This window comes from Marmota monax, unplaced genomic scaffold (genome assembly GCF_021218885.2).
Source record: "Marmota monax isolate L192 unplaced genomic scaffold, Marmota_monax_Labrador192_F-V1.1 WCK01_AAM20220418_F8-fsc00014, whole genome shotgun sequence".
Taxonomy (NCBI): domain Eukaryota; kingdom Metazoa; phylum Chordata; class Mammalia; order Rodentia; family Sciuridae; genus Marmota; species Marmota monax.
In genome coordinates this window covers 3,970,372-3,983,870 of record NW_026695222.1, presented here as the reverse complement: position 1 = coordinate 3,983,870, position 13,499 = coordinate 3,970,372, and the positions used below count along the sequence as shown (strand labels likewise).

The following is a 13,499-nucleotide window of genomic DNA, read 5'->3' as shown; positions in this document are numbered from 1 at the left end:
TACCAGTTATTTTAGAAACAATGGTACCAAGAACTTGGGCATAACTTAATAAAACCCCAGCTCTCAGTATAAACATCAACTGATAGGAAAGTAGGCGTCCTATCGTCCAATCAGACATATGTGTACCAGGTTTGGAACAACAGAGCCATAGGTGTAAGTTACATGTAGTAATCAAATAATTATTCCTAGTGGTTTTCAAGAAGCTCAGTTTATTTACTCTATGGTTGGAAAGCAGGCTTAGCTTGTGGCTTGTTGTAGCATTTTCTCTCTTTGTAGTGCCTTTAGAATCTCTGCCTTATACCCATATCCACTCTTAGAATTTTGGTCATACCCTAAGGAATGACTAGGGGGTAATTAATCATCTTCACTTATCTTTCATAGATAGGAAATTTTTAAAATCTACTATTTCTGTGGAACTGTTGTTTTTTAAGGAAATAGATCACTTCTAGGTTCTATTCCAGTACTTCAAAAATGTGGCAGTATCCTTTTGCATTTGTAGTCATGTTTTATAGCCTAAGTAATATTCAATTATCCACAAATAAGTACTAAAGACCTGACATGTGTTATGCATGAAGTTAGGTGCTAGGAATAAAAAGATGAAGAAACAATATACCCGCTTCAGAAGAATTTCCAGTCTAGTGCAAGAAAAGAGTTCATGAAGAAAAGACTTATGAAATACTATGATGCATGTTTGAGTGGGATAAGCCAGGCCATATGGGAGGCTTTTGGGTGGTGGTGGGGAGGTGGTAGTTGGGTATGAAGTTTTCAATGAGGAGGTGATAATGAGATGATTGGATGTTCATTTTGGGGCTGGAAAAAGACAAAAACAGAAGGCTTACACAAGATTTAAGTGGGAGATGCTAGGGGGAGTAACAGTGGGCCCAGTGTAGGATATAAACACACACAAAAAATTATTTTAACACGATGAGATTTAGAGATTACTTTACTGTGAGAGAGAGGGAGAGCAGACTGTCTGGAGAAGGGGATAGGATATACCATAGAGGTGGTAGGTACCTTGAAAACCCTTATAAAGGGTAAAACAAACTGCAATCACTAGGATTTGTTCCAGAACCCTTGCAAATACCAAATCCATGGATGCTCAGGACTCTCATAGAACATGTCAAAGTATTTGCATATAACCCATGCATAATTCCCATATTCTTTAAATTGTCTCTAGGTTATTTATACAGCCTAATACAATGTAAATGATATGTTAATAGTTATTGTACTGTATTGTTCAGGGAAAAGGGCCGGGAAAATATCTATGCGTGTTCAGTAAAGGCGCAATTTTTCCTATTACTTTTCATCTGTGGTTGGTTGAATCCACAGATGTAAAACTCACAGATATGGAGAACTAACTAGACTATTTAACTCAATGCACAAATAATTGTTACTCAAATATTATTGGAAAATTTGTTTGTTCTCATTTCTTTAAAATCTACAGAAAAAAGAACACTGACCTAAAACACATATGTATAAATGAGGAAAGCTCTATTCTGTTTCTATAAGAATTTTTTCTTTAACCACCCTCCTCCATGCATGTTTTAATTTTTAGAGATTAAGTCATGTCCATATAGCAACTGTTCCTACTTTGGAGTAATAATCTTTGTTTTAAAACTAAACTATAAATTTCATGTTGTTCTAGGAAGTTTGGTTCCTGGGTCAATACAATTCAATGGAGCTAGAATGTTAGGCAAGGGGGCAACTAAGTTGGCATTTGAAAACAATTAGCTAGAAAATCAATCTCATACAAATACCATTTGCATGACTCAAGTGCCATCTTTGGAAGCAGACACAGGAATTTTCACCAAGAAAATAGCGCTGACATTTCTTAAATGGAATGCCAACCTTGAATTTTAATTGAAAGGTATAGCCAAAATAATGGAGTCCATCAGAGATCTTCTCTTTGAGACCAAAGGTGTGTTTGCTTTTTTCTCTTGTACACCCTCCCTCTCTCGACTTCACCCATTCCATAAATTGCCATTAAATTTAGAAGGGGTGATAGACCCAATATTGTTTGCATAAAGTCTTCAGTATTTAGTTGAGGATGGAATATGGAAGAGAAAGGATATTAACCAATGTTTTTAAAGGACGGAGGTACACTTCCTAGCCAATATACCTTCACCACCAATGAAAAGAATGGTAAAATTGGCAGAGGAAATCCAACAATAGAACATCTGTTTCAAAATGTGAGTTAAATGTGCTTTCTCTACAAGCAACCAAATATTTTTGGGTTTGATCATGAAATTAATCAGAATACTGAACACTGAGCATTTACCTTCCCTTTTCATGAGGAAATCTGCATGAACAGAAATGCTGACTCTAAGGATTTGAGAGCATTGAAGAGACAAAGTGGGTTGATTCATCCAGGGATTTTTAAATTATTGAAGGTTCAAGGACTCCAAACAAAACTTCTTTTGTATCCACTGAGTTTCTGTATACCACAGTGTTTATGGAATGTGGATGCAAATGATCCAGAGTTTGACTGCTTCTCTACCCTATCTCACTGGATGACTTGTTGCTCAAGTGTCCTATTTGAGAGTGCTTTCATAAAGAAAAATTAACATATGCAGGTGAAATACTTTGATGAGGACTCAATGCTTCTTATTCAATATACTTAGTAAATTTTACTATATATTACTATACAGTAAAATATATTTACTATAACCACAGAAGTATCATCAGTTTTTCTCACATTGCAATTGCATGAATAGCTAATTATGTGTGCACCTTCATGACAACCCAGAAGCCATGTTTAAATTTGGAATACTTGAATTCCAGAACATGGCAAGGCAAGGAGAACTAGCTTCATTTCCTTTCTCTTTCCACCTGACCTCCAGCACCTATGTGCAGATTACATGCTCACATATCTGAACCTCAACCATACTTGCCATATGCACTCCTCTTCAGCCCCCTTTGGATCAGAAGCTCTATGAGCAGGGAATTCTAAGGTCCCAGGTATTTAAAGCAGAGCCCAGAAAGAGATCAAGGCCTCCAGGTGGCATGTGGCTCTTTGACTGATAAAGAGGAGCATGGCTGTACAGGGGCACCAAGGCTAGAAGGCAAAGTATCAGGACTCCATAAAATATAGTGAGCAAGGCAGGGTCCTCTCTTGGTGATTTAAGATGATTTTATCTGTACTGTTTTAAGTGCAATTGAAGAATAACTACTTTTTCTCCTTCTATTTACAAGCCTTCTTTCCTCAGGGAAAAGTTTTATAAAGAGTTATAAAAACAACAACATGAATGTTAAATCACCTGTATAGCTACAGATATTTCTTATTTATGATGAGAATAAACACTGATGCATTTTTTTTTAACATTTTGTATCAAAGTATCTAAACCAAGAGTCCAGTGTTCATGTGGGTTAAACGCAAATATGACTATATGATTTGCCAAATGTAAGGTTATTTGGGAAAAACAGTCAAGACTTGTGTTGGTGCCAATCTGTTTCCAAACATACCTCTTGTTCCTGCTAAACTGTTTCTTTCAGATTATTCTTTTCCTGGATCTCCTCTCCCCTGGAAATGGGACCTTTCCTTCCTAATTCCTGCCTGTACATGAGGACCAATGCCTGAAAAGCCACTTCTTCCTGATACGTCACTACTAACTTCAGGAGAAAAAGGTGTCTCCCACATGGAGTACCCATGTTGCACCTTTTAATGATGCATAGTGCAGTAAACTCCTGCATCACAGTAAATGTTCCCTATAAGAGGGAGGGAAGGAGAGACAGCATTCAGCCTACTTGCCTCTAAATCCTGGGGTAACAGACAGTTTTACTATCTTTGTTTTAGTTTGATTTGGTTTTGAATATTTAGCACCCATCAAATCGTCTCTTTCATTTATTTCATCAGAAAAGCAGGAATGAACCTGCCAGTCAAGCCACCCCTGCTCTTCCTGAGGCTCAGTTGAATGGACCAGGTATTGGGAGGAAGGACAAACATAACTACTACTGGACTATGACCTCACCCTAAGCAAGCTGTTCCTGGCTGGAACATTTTTCTGATAACAGGTATCTAGACCCTGGAACTGTCTAAGATCTTATCTGCTTCCAATCTTATTTTTGTATGTTTTCATTTTGGGAATCCCCCACCCCACATTCCTGGCAAATCTTTTAGCTACCTGCTATCCTTCTAGTAAATTCCTTTTACTGGATTTAGGAGAGTCTTTCATTTACATACAAACTAAGAGTCATTGCTAATATACTTGGCAGAGACCCTAGCATAACAGGTAATCAATGAATGTTTCTTACACAAATGAATTACTATGGTCTGAATGTGTATCATTGCCATAACTGTGAAGGAGTGGGATATTTTTTCTGATTCATAAAACAATGTGTTATCAATGACTAAATTTTGAAAAATTCAGAAAGGTATTTTTAATTGTATTTTTCCCACCCAAAGATTATTTTTTTTCAGTTTTCTATTTACCCATATGATATTTCCATTTCACAAAACACATGAATGATACAATATATACGATAGAGCAACTTGGTTATTTCCACTTAAAATCATAGTGAGGATTATGTCATTATGTAATCTTCAAAATGATCAATTTTGATACCTATAGAATAGTGTATTATTTTGAGATCTCATAATATCTTCAGTTTCTAATTTTTAGTTATGTATGTCCTAAATTTTTGTTCTATAATAAACAATCCTTTATATAAATGTTGCTGGTTACTTCCTTAGCCAAGACTAAACTAAATACGGAATAAAATAAGAAGCAAAAAAATGGTTGGGTCAAAAAGTTTGAATTTTAAAAAGCTTGTGACAAATATTTTCAAACTCTTCTCTAGGAAGGCTGCATCATATAAATTTCCCACTGGTACTGAATGAGAATGTCCTCACTCTCACTCTGGATATTATTACATATATATATATATATATATATATATATATATATATATATCTTATTAATAGAGGAAACTTAGCATCTTTTCTTTTAATTTGCATTTCTGTGATTAATGGCAAGAACGTTTAATAAATATGTATATTGATCCTTTTATTTCTTCCTTTTTAATTATTCAGATATTTGGACATTTCTATCAAACGGATTTGCAAGAGTTCTTCAGCATGTTATTGCATTAATTTATGCTTGGTGACAGTATTGCTCCCCATTATTTTGTTCCACACTAAAATGTATATTTTTTTGCACATCAAAGTACAAAACATATTTGAATTTGTATTTTGCTTTGTGATTCATTCCATTGATCTTATATTTAGAAAGTCTTTCTTCTAAAACTAGTTAACTATTTTCTTCTACTTTTGTTTTCTGCCTTACATATAAACTTTTCAATTTATTTGGAATTTACTTTGGAAGGTCACATCAGCAAGAGGCTCTTAGTTCAATGATTTCTATATACGTAGCCAATTTCCTTGAAGTGTTTTTCAGGTACACCTCACTGTTCCACAATATTTTCTCCACCACACTTCTGTTTCTAAAAACAACCTGAGTCTCTTTCTCAACTATTCTATTTCATTGATCTATTTATCAATTCTTATATCAGTACTATATTGATTCAATGATTGCAGTTTGATGATCAGATGATTTCTTTTTATTTCAAAAGCAAAAACCACCACCACTTCCTCCACCTGTCCCTGACATCTACCTCCCTCTCTCCCTCATCATTACCACCAACCTTTACCACCTCCAATCACCCACCTGCACCACAGTCTTTCTGCACCCACCACCCAACTCCAGCCTCCCCTCCACCTGCCTCCCCCACTCACTAACAGCTCCATCATCTCTGCAACACCCCCACCACTCTCTTAGAGTCTGATTTTTCGATTTTCATACAGTATTCTTCTAGAAGTATGTTAGAATATTTTTTCAAGTGTCCCCCAATTCTAATGTAATAAAATCATGTAACTGATCTGGGAAAAACAACCATTTCATATTATCTGCCTTTTCTATCCAAGAATAGATGTTTTCATTTTTGTTTTCTGTTTCTTAGCTTTATTTGTCATCAGTAAAAATATATCCCATTCTGTATATGCTCTTATCTATTTCTTAATATTCTCAAGTATTTTATGTACTTTTCCTATTTTTTCTATGTAATTTATATTTCTGTGGTTTCATGAATAGGATCATTTTCCTTTCTACTTTTTAGTTGGTAAATATTGCCCTTTTGGGTAGCCACTGATTTTTAAAGGTATATGTTTTTGTCACCTTTTTTCCCATTCTCTATGACCACACACCAAACAAGAACAAATTAGAGAAGGAAAAGTTTATCTGGGGCTCATAGTTTAGAGGTCTCAGTTCATAAATGGCCAGTTCCACTGCTCTGGGCCCCGGGTGAAGTAACACATCATGGGGAATGGACCCAGAAGAAAGTTGCTCAACTCCTAACTGATTCAGTTACAGATCTCACAGTCTAATTATTTCACCTCAGATTAGCCCTGAGTTAACAGGTGATTTGGAAAGATACCTCATATCCAAACCACGTCGATGTATTTTACAATTAGCCACCTTACTGAAATCTCTTATTAGCTACTTTAGGTTTTAGTTGATTCAATTGTGTACACTTTTTTAAAAAAATCAAGGTTCGACTCTCTGATTATTGATTACTGTGTGAAAAATTTTAGTTTGGCATATGGATTAAATGATAGTTTATTATTTTTTTTTAAATTTTCATTTTACAAGAACAAGAGGACATGAAATTGAAGCCACTCGAAAAATCCAAAACATAAGATATGTTCATGTGTTGAACTACGTTAATTTCCTTTGGGCACAATCTTGCTATACAAAACTACCAGAAAAGGGTTCTCAACTAGAGACATCAAGTTACTTCTCCCTTGGATAAAACATATTAAACAATAAAACAACTAAGATTTTTGACAGAAATACACCAGAAACTTGTTCTCATATAAAGATAATTTCTCTCCTACTTTACCCTCAAAGGCAACAGCCAAGATGATTATAAAAACAGAACAGAGCTCATCCAGATATATTCAGAAAGAAATCGTATGCTGTTCTACACATGAGTAGATTCCTTTTCCCTAGATAGGCTTCTTATTTTAAAAGATCACAATAATAATAACTATTGATTATTGATTTATCAAAATAATTATTTTTTTCTAATAAATATAGGGTTCCATGTTACTGGGAAAAATTGGGGAGCTATAGTAATGGTTATAAATAGGAACTAAAAAACTAAATAGGAACAAAGAGAATTGGTGTATAACAGAAGCACAATAAATAAATAATTGTATTATATTTTATTATATATGATTATTATTTATTATTCTTGATTTCCAAAAGTTAAAAAGTATAGTTCCCCATTGTTTTCTCAGGACCCACCATGACAAATATACCCTTACAACATATATTTGCAGAATAGTTGTTGACTGATATGTTTTTACAAAAACCTCAGTTGCCAGAAAATATTTTGACTTCATTCTTAAATGCTAACCTAAAATCAATTCCTAGAAGGTACACTTATTAAAGTCAAAAATACTCCCATTTGAAGTCAGAATGAAGTTCTAATTTGCTCTTTTTATGCTAGTAAAAACACTTCAAAAAGTATAAATTGGCACAGGAAAATGCAGTAAGACATATTATTCATTCTTTCATTCACCAAACATTGATTGAGCATCTTTTGCATACAAGACACAAAATGAACAGATATGACAGAGTTTAGAGGCATTAAATAGTCAAACAAATAAATAGGAAATTATAATAGGAGGTATGTGCTATGGAGGAAAAGAAATGATGAAGATTTGGATTGGTAAGGAAGAGAGGCCAAGGATGTCCAAAAGATAAGTGTGGGTTGGACTGGCAAAACATAGGAAGTAGGGCTTTGAATGTTAAATAAAAAATAAAAAATAAGAGGTTACTGTAACAGCAGCAAGAGGAAAAGATGTCCAGGAAAAGTCTGCCCAAGTACCTGGGACTCTCAGAGTCTTTAGAAATTGTCTCAGGTGTATGAATAGTTTTTATGAAGGGAACTGAAATGATCCTATATTGTCCAGGTGAACCAGGAAGCAGGAGTCTGGTTAGGAAGTTATGCTAGTGATCCAGGTGAGCTATAATGATTTGAAGTTCAACAATAGTGAAAGGGGATGGAAAGATGAACCCACGAAGATCAGTTTAGAGATACAGATAGAAGGTGGACTTTCTAAGACTATGATGGTTTGGGGCATGGAGGGTAAAGGTAACAGAAGGGTCAGAGATTATCCTTGAATTTCTGGCAAGAGCAACTCCATGGACAGTGGTACCATTCACAAAGATACAAAAGACTAGAAAAAGTGTTAGGTTTACTGTTATTGTTCCTGGTGTTTGTTTTGCATTGTTTTTGTACGGTATCAAAAAGGGTGGAAAGCAGCATCAACAAATCAGTTTGGGACAGAGCACATTTGGGATACCTGAGAAGACCCAAGTCCTGGATTGTCTCAGTTTAGGGATAATGACATACAGGTGACATATGAATGAGGTCCCTATGAACCCTGCTATTTCCTACCATAATTGGGAATGTAAAGCTTCAAATACGTTAGCTGGATTACATAACAAAGTTTTTTTCTGAACCCATGTTATTCAATCTTTACTTTCTGTTCTATGCTGACATAATATTAATGCTGTCTTTATCACTACGGATGTTGGTATACTGGACTGAATAGTGCCTTTCCAAAATTCATACCCACCCAGAACCAGTAAATGTGACTTTATTTGGGAATCAGATCTTTCCAGATGTAATCAACTTAAAATGAAGTCATACTGAATTAGGGTGGGTCTAAATTCAACATGAATGATGTCTTTATATAAAGGGGAAAACTGGGCATAGGGACACAGAGAGAAGACGCCATGTAAAGTTGGAGGCAGAGATTGGATTTATATTGTCACAACCAAGGAACACCTCAAGCTACCAGATTCTGAAAGTGGCTGAAAGATTTTCTCTTTCAGAGAAAATCCCCTCCTAGCAGTCTCAGAGGGAATATGACCCTGCCAACACCTTGATTTTGGACTTCTAGCCTTCAGACCTGTAAGAGAATAAATTTCTGTTATTTTAAGCCACCCAGTTTTGGGTAATTTGTTATATCAACTCCAGGAAACTAAAATAGTTGAAAGGATCTAAATAAATCCACATTTGAACCTGACTTGTATAATAAGGGGCATATAGTATGGGTTCAATAAACATATATTGCCCTTCTCCTAAAGGGCACTGCTATTTTTTTTTTTTTTTTTTGGTGGTTTATGAAAGATAAACACATTCAGAAAGGTCCTACTATTCCTGAGCCTGTTTCACAGATGGAGAAAGTGAGGGTTAGGAAACTTAAATAGCTTGCCTAAATGGCAAAGCTAAACATGGAACTTCTATCTCAGCTCTATGTCATCACCAAGTTGACCCCATACCCCCAAAACACCTGCCTCTTCTAACTGCAGCATTCAGCAAACTCCAAGAGAGTGAAGGAGAGGTGCTGCCAAATTGGATTTTCAATGTCTGCAATTAAAACTCATATTAATGAAATAACAAGTTGCAGAAATCTGGTACAGTAGAGCTTTACCTATTCACAGAGGAACCCCCATTTTTTTTTATTATAAGGTCAGTGCCATCAATGAACCTGTCATCAACTCCTATTGCTTCCATGAGCACTGCTTCTGCTTTGCACACATATATTCCAAGTCAAGGTATCATCATCATCAGACTGGACATTATGGCTTTAATTTATTTAAATGCGTTTTCCTCGTGCAGTTCCCATTTCGTTTTGATGATACTGACTCATTCTTGCCACCTAACAAGACTATAAAAATAAATAGTGTAAGTGCAGAGGAAAGTATCTCTAAACTTCATATTCACAGACTGATGCCCACCCTTCATATTATAAAGAAAAAATAAAGGCATGTTCTAAATTTACCTTTCCTCTCTAACTCAGTGGGTTGTGCTGCTGAATATAACACATATACAAATGTAAGGTGGGGTTATAGAATGCAAAAATTCATAGAATTCTTGTGTAGGAGGGGCTTCTACATAGAGTATGTTCTCCATAAGGATTCAGGTAAGAGAAACTGCACACGACCAAATCTAAGAAGAGAGAAGGATGTTTTAAAACATTTGTGAGTTACCTAAGACCCTGTGACAGTTTCTTGGTAGAGCACTGTGGAATGCCCACGTTTACCCATTTCCACAAAAGTATATTCAGTCTTCCAGGCTGTCATCAACTATCAACAACACTCTCCTCTGGTATAGTGCCAATTTCTATTTTTCTTTATTACTTTGGCCTTAAAAAGACCACCACAAATAGCCCAAGGCTTCAAATTCTCCTAATTGGGATCAATGTTGGCAATTAACTCACATCCCATGTTTAAAACATCAGGGAACACCGCCTCCCCCTCCCCACACACTCCGCTTTAAGGATAATCACACTTCTTCAAACTGGGCACTGATGATCCCCAGACTTTTCAAGTTTACCCTCCAGGAGGCTGACATGGCACACAATTTTGACAAGAGTTAAGAACGGAGATCCTTTTCCACACTCTGCCCACAACGGTGCCCACAAGCAGAAGTTCTTTTTCTTTCTCTATTACAAACCACCACGCGCGCACAGGCACACCAAGGCAAATAACAAAGGAAAACACAGCCCCATAGAGGCTCAGCTACTGCATCTTGCAGTCCACACCTGCCAAAAGACAAAAACCATATAAAATCCTGCCCTGGCATCATATCCAACACTCCTCCGGAGAAGCAAGCACCGTGGCACACCACCCCCACGGCCCGGCGTGAGCGGCTGTATACACAAAGAACTGGTGCTGGGCTTGCTAGCAGTTCGGGGTACCAGCGCGCTTCCAGGGCTGGTATCAGGGGTTCTCTCCCACGCCCTCCAGCCCAGCAGAAAAGAACTATCCTTTATTTGACCGGTAGAGAGCTTAGGTTGGATGGGAGAGCATGGGTTGGGGGTGGGCGGTCCCCAGATCCCTTTCCTCTGGACAGCGGGTCCCTCGCCTTTGGCATCTCCTAGGAGATGCAAAATTGTGCTGTCAGAGAGGTCCCCTTCTCATCGTCTTCGGGCAAAGCAAGATGCCCTGGGTACCAGCCGTGCGCATCCCTGCGAACGCCTCTCCTGGCACCGATATCCACCCAGGCAGCCCTTCCAGGCGCGCCTGCCTACCTGGTGGCTGGCTGTCAGCGAAGCGGCAGTGGCTCATCCCCTTCTCCTCCACTGCTACATGGCTCCGAGCGCCATGTTCCTGGTCTCCCCGGGCGCACGCTGGGGAACTACTACGGCTGGGTAGGGGCAAGGGGGGCGGGGGCTGAAAGGAGGGTGGGGGGCAGAGCCAAAGCTTTCTACTCTCCACCCAAACCTCCCCCAGCTACTGAGCATGCCCAGCTGCCTGGCTTCGCCCCAGGAGGACTGTCCACGAGCACACGCAGCTGCTCCGGGTTTTCGCGGCAGCCGGCTGGAAGCAGGCTGTAGCAGCTGCGGGGGGTGTGGAGCGGGGGAGTGTGGCGGGAGTGTCTACACTCCGGAGCTGGAGAAAGCAGCCAATCCAATCACACTTTCTTTCTGACCTCCCGGCGGGGGCAACTTCTGCACGCCCTGTCCCCACACACTCGAGATTTGCCAAAATTTTGTGCAGGACTACTGCAAGGGCTGAGCTTTGCTTAAGGGGCAAGCAAAGGTGGGTAGGCGGGGAGGGGCTGAGAGGCAGATAGGTTTGCCACCATCTTTACCAACACCAGGACCGGGGCTTCACAAACTTTAATAAGCCTGTGAATTAAAACACAAATTCGGATTCAATTGGTTGGGGCCTGAGATTCTGCAAACCAAACTTCTCAGGTGATGTTGGTGCCCTGCTGCTGGCCCTCCTATTGCTCAGAGAAACCCCCATCCGTGACTTCGGAGTGATCATATCCTTCAATCAGCCAGCCCAGAAAGGATCTCTGGTGTACAGAGACCCCTCCTGCCTGGCGTGGCAACTCAAGTGAAGGTGTCCCTGGGGTTGCTACCCCTTTTCTGAAACGAAGTTCAGTAAGGTCAGAGTGACTTCGTACACAAACTGGTGAATTTGTGATTTCGAATGTGGTGCCTAGGGAAAGGTGAGTTCCTGGACCACTTCATGCTCACTTTGCTAGTTCACTAGTAAACTCATTGTTAGGAACTGTTTCACCCAAGACTGAACAAGTGTGCCTTGCAGATACCTGTGCCTTTCCTGAGCAGAGACAAAAACTCAACATACATCGAAGTGTTAATTTATTGCACATGTAACATCAAGGTTGGGCTTGTCCATGTGAAGAGACTGACAGATTATGAGCACAAGTAGGGTGTTTGGGGACCAAGAGATGACAGGTTTTGTTTTTGTTTTGTTGTTGTTGTTGTCGTTGTTTTGTTATTGAACGAGTTTGGACTGAAGCTTGCAATGATGTCTTGTGTTTCAATTATAATCCCCCAGTTGTCTATACCCTTCTCAAACCCTTGAAGTCTCCAGCAATATCAAGAATATTTACCGACCACACTATGGGGAGAGAGACAGAGACAAAACCAGCCAGGAGGTTTCAACCTAGGAAATGGAGAAGTCACGTGCCTGTCCATCCTCAGCTATCCCAAGAGTACCCTTATAAACTAATGCATGTAGTATCTAATTCTATCATCGATCAGCAGAGTACAAAATAAGGATTTTTATCTCCTCATACCCTATTTTATTCAATAGCCTTATACAGTTTTCTGGCTAATAGTATGATATTCATCATTTCTCCCTTGTTGGTTTTCCATTCATTCATACTCCAATGTAGTAGCTGCCATATCAAAATAGGAACTGTAAGATGAGTGAATGATTACTTTTCTCCCCAAATATTCCTAAGTATAAAGAAGAAATATGTCCTGGTATATCATATGCTATCATTCTATTTAAAAGAAATGAGTCTCTAAATCCATCACTTTATCTTCAAAATTGCTCACATAGTGCTAACTTTGTACTCCCCAACCCCATTTCCACCCTCATGTTATTTGTATAAATATTTTCTATTTTTTTATTTTCTTATATGTTCATTCATATATATGCAACAACCAAAAACATTTTTGTTACTATGCAGTTATTGATTGGTTGGTATCAATTAAAATTTTGACTTGAATTATTGAACTTCAATCATTTATAAGAGTCCCTGTTGTATTTAAATGTGTTCATGCAGTTGTTTCTACTGCTTAAATACAATGACTTGTTAGTTGCCTCAAATTCATTTAAGAGGTCCAGAAAATAAAAATTGCAGATGCATATAATACTTTTTCTAATACTGCATTGCATAAAATCGTAAGATTTTTTTGTGCATAGTATGTCATTTCTTCAGAGTTTAGCATGCAGAATACAGATTAAGAACCAACACTTGTAGGTGGGAAATATCAGAAACAGGAGAGGGCAGAGGGAGAAGCCAAGCAAGCAAATAGTCTTGACCATCCCCTCAGGAAGCTTGGGAGCAAAGGAAACCCTTCAGAACTGCTCTGAGTTGGTCTGACATGGTTGGTTCTTTGTATCTCCATATCAATCATTGAGTATGGGCTGCTCCTGAAA

General features: G+C 38.3%; 1 protein-coding gene across 1 annotated transcript in view; it reads right to left on the bottom strand.

Annotated features, from left to right (window-relative positions):
* Window positions 1-11,254, bottom strand: part of Pak5 (p21 (RAC1) activated kinase 5) — a 319,415-nt gene extending 308,161 nt beyond the window's left edge. Inside the window, exon 1 of the mRNA XM_058575397.1 lies at window positions 11,105-11,254. The gene's annotated coding sequence lies outside the window, so the exon portion shown is untranslated. The remainder of the gene's footprint in view (window positions 1-11,104) is intronic.
* Between the last annotated feature and the right edge of the window lie 2,245 nt (window positions 11,255-13,499).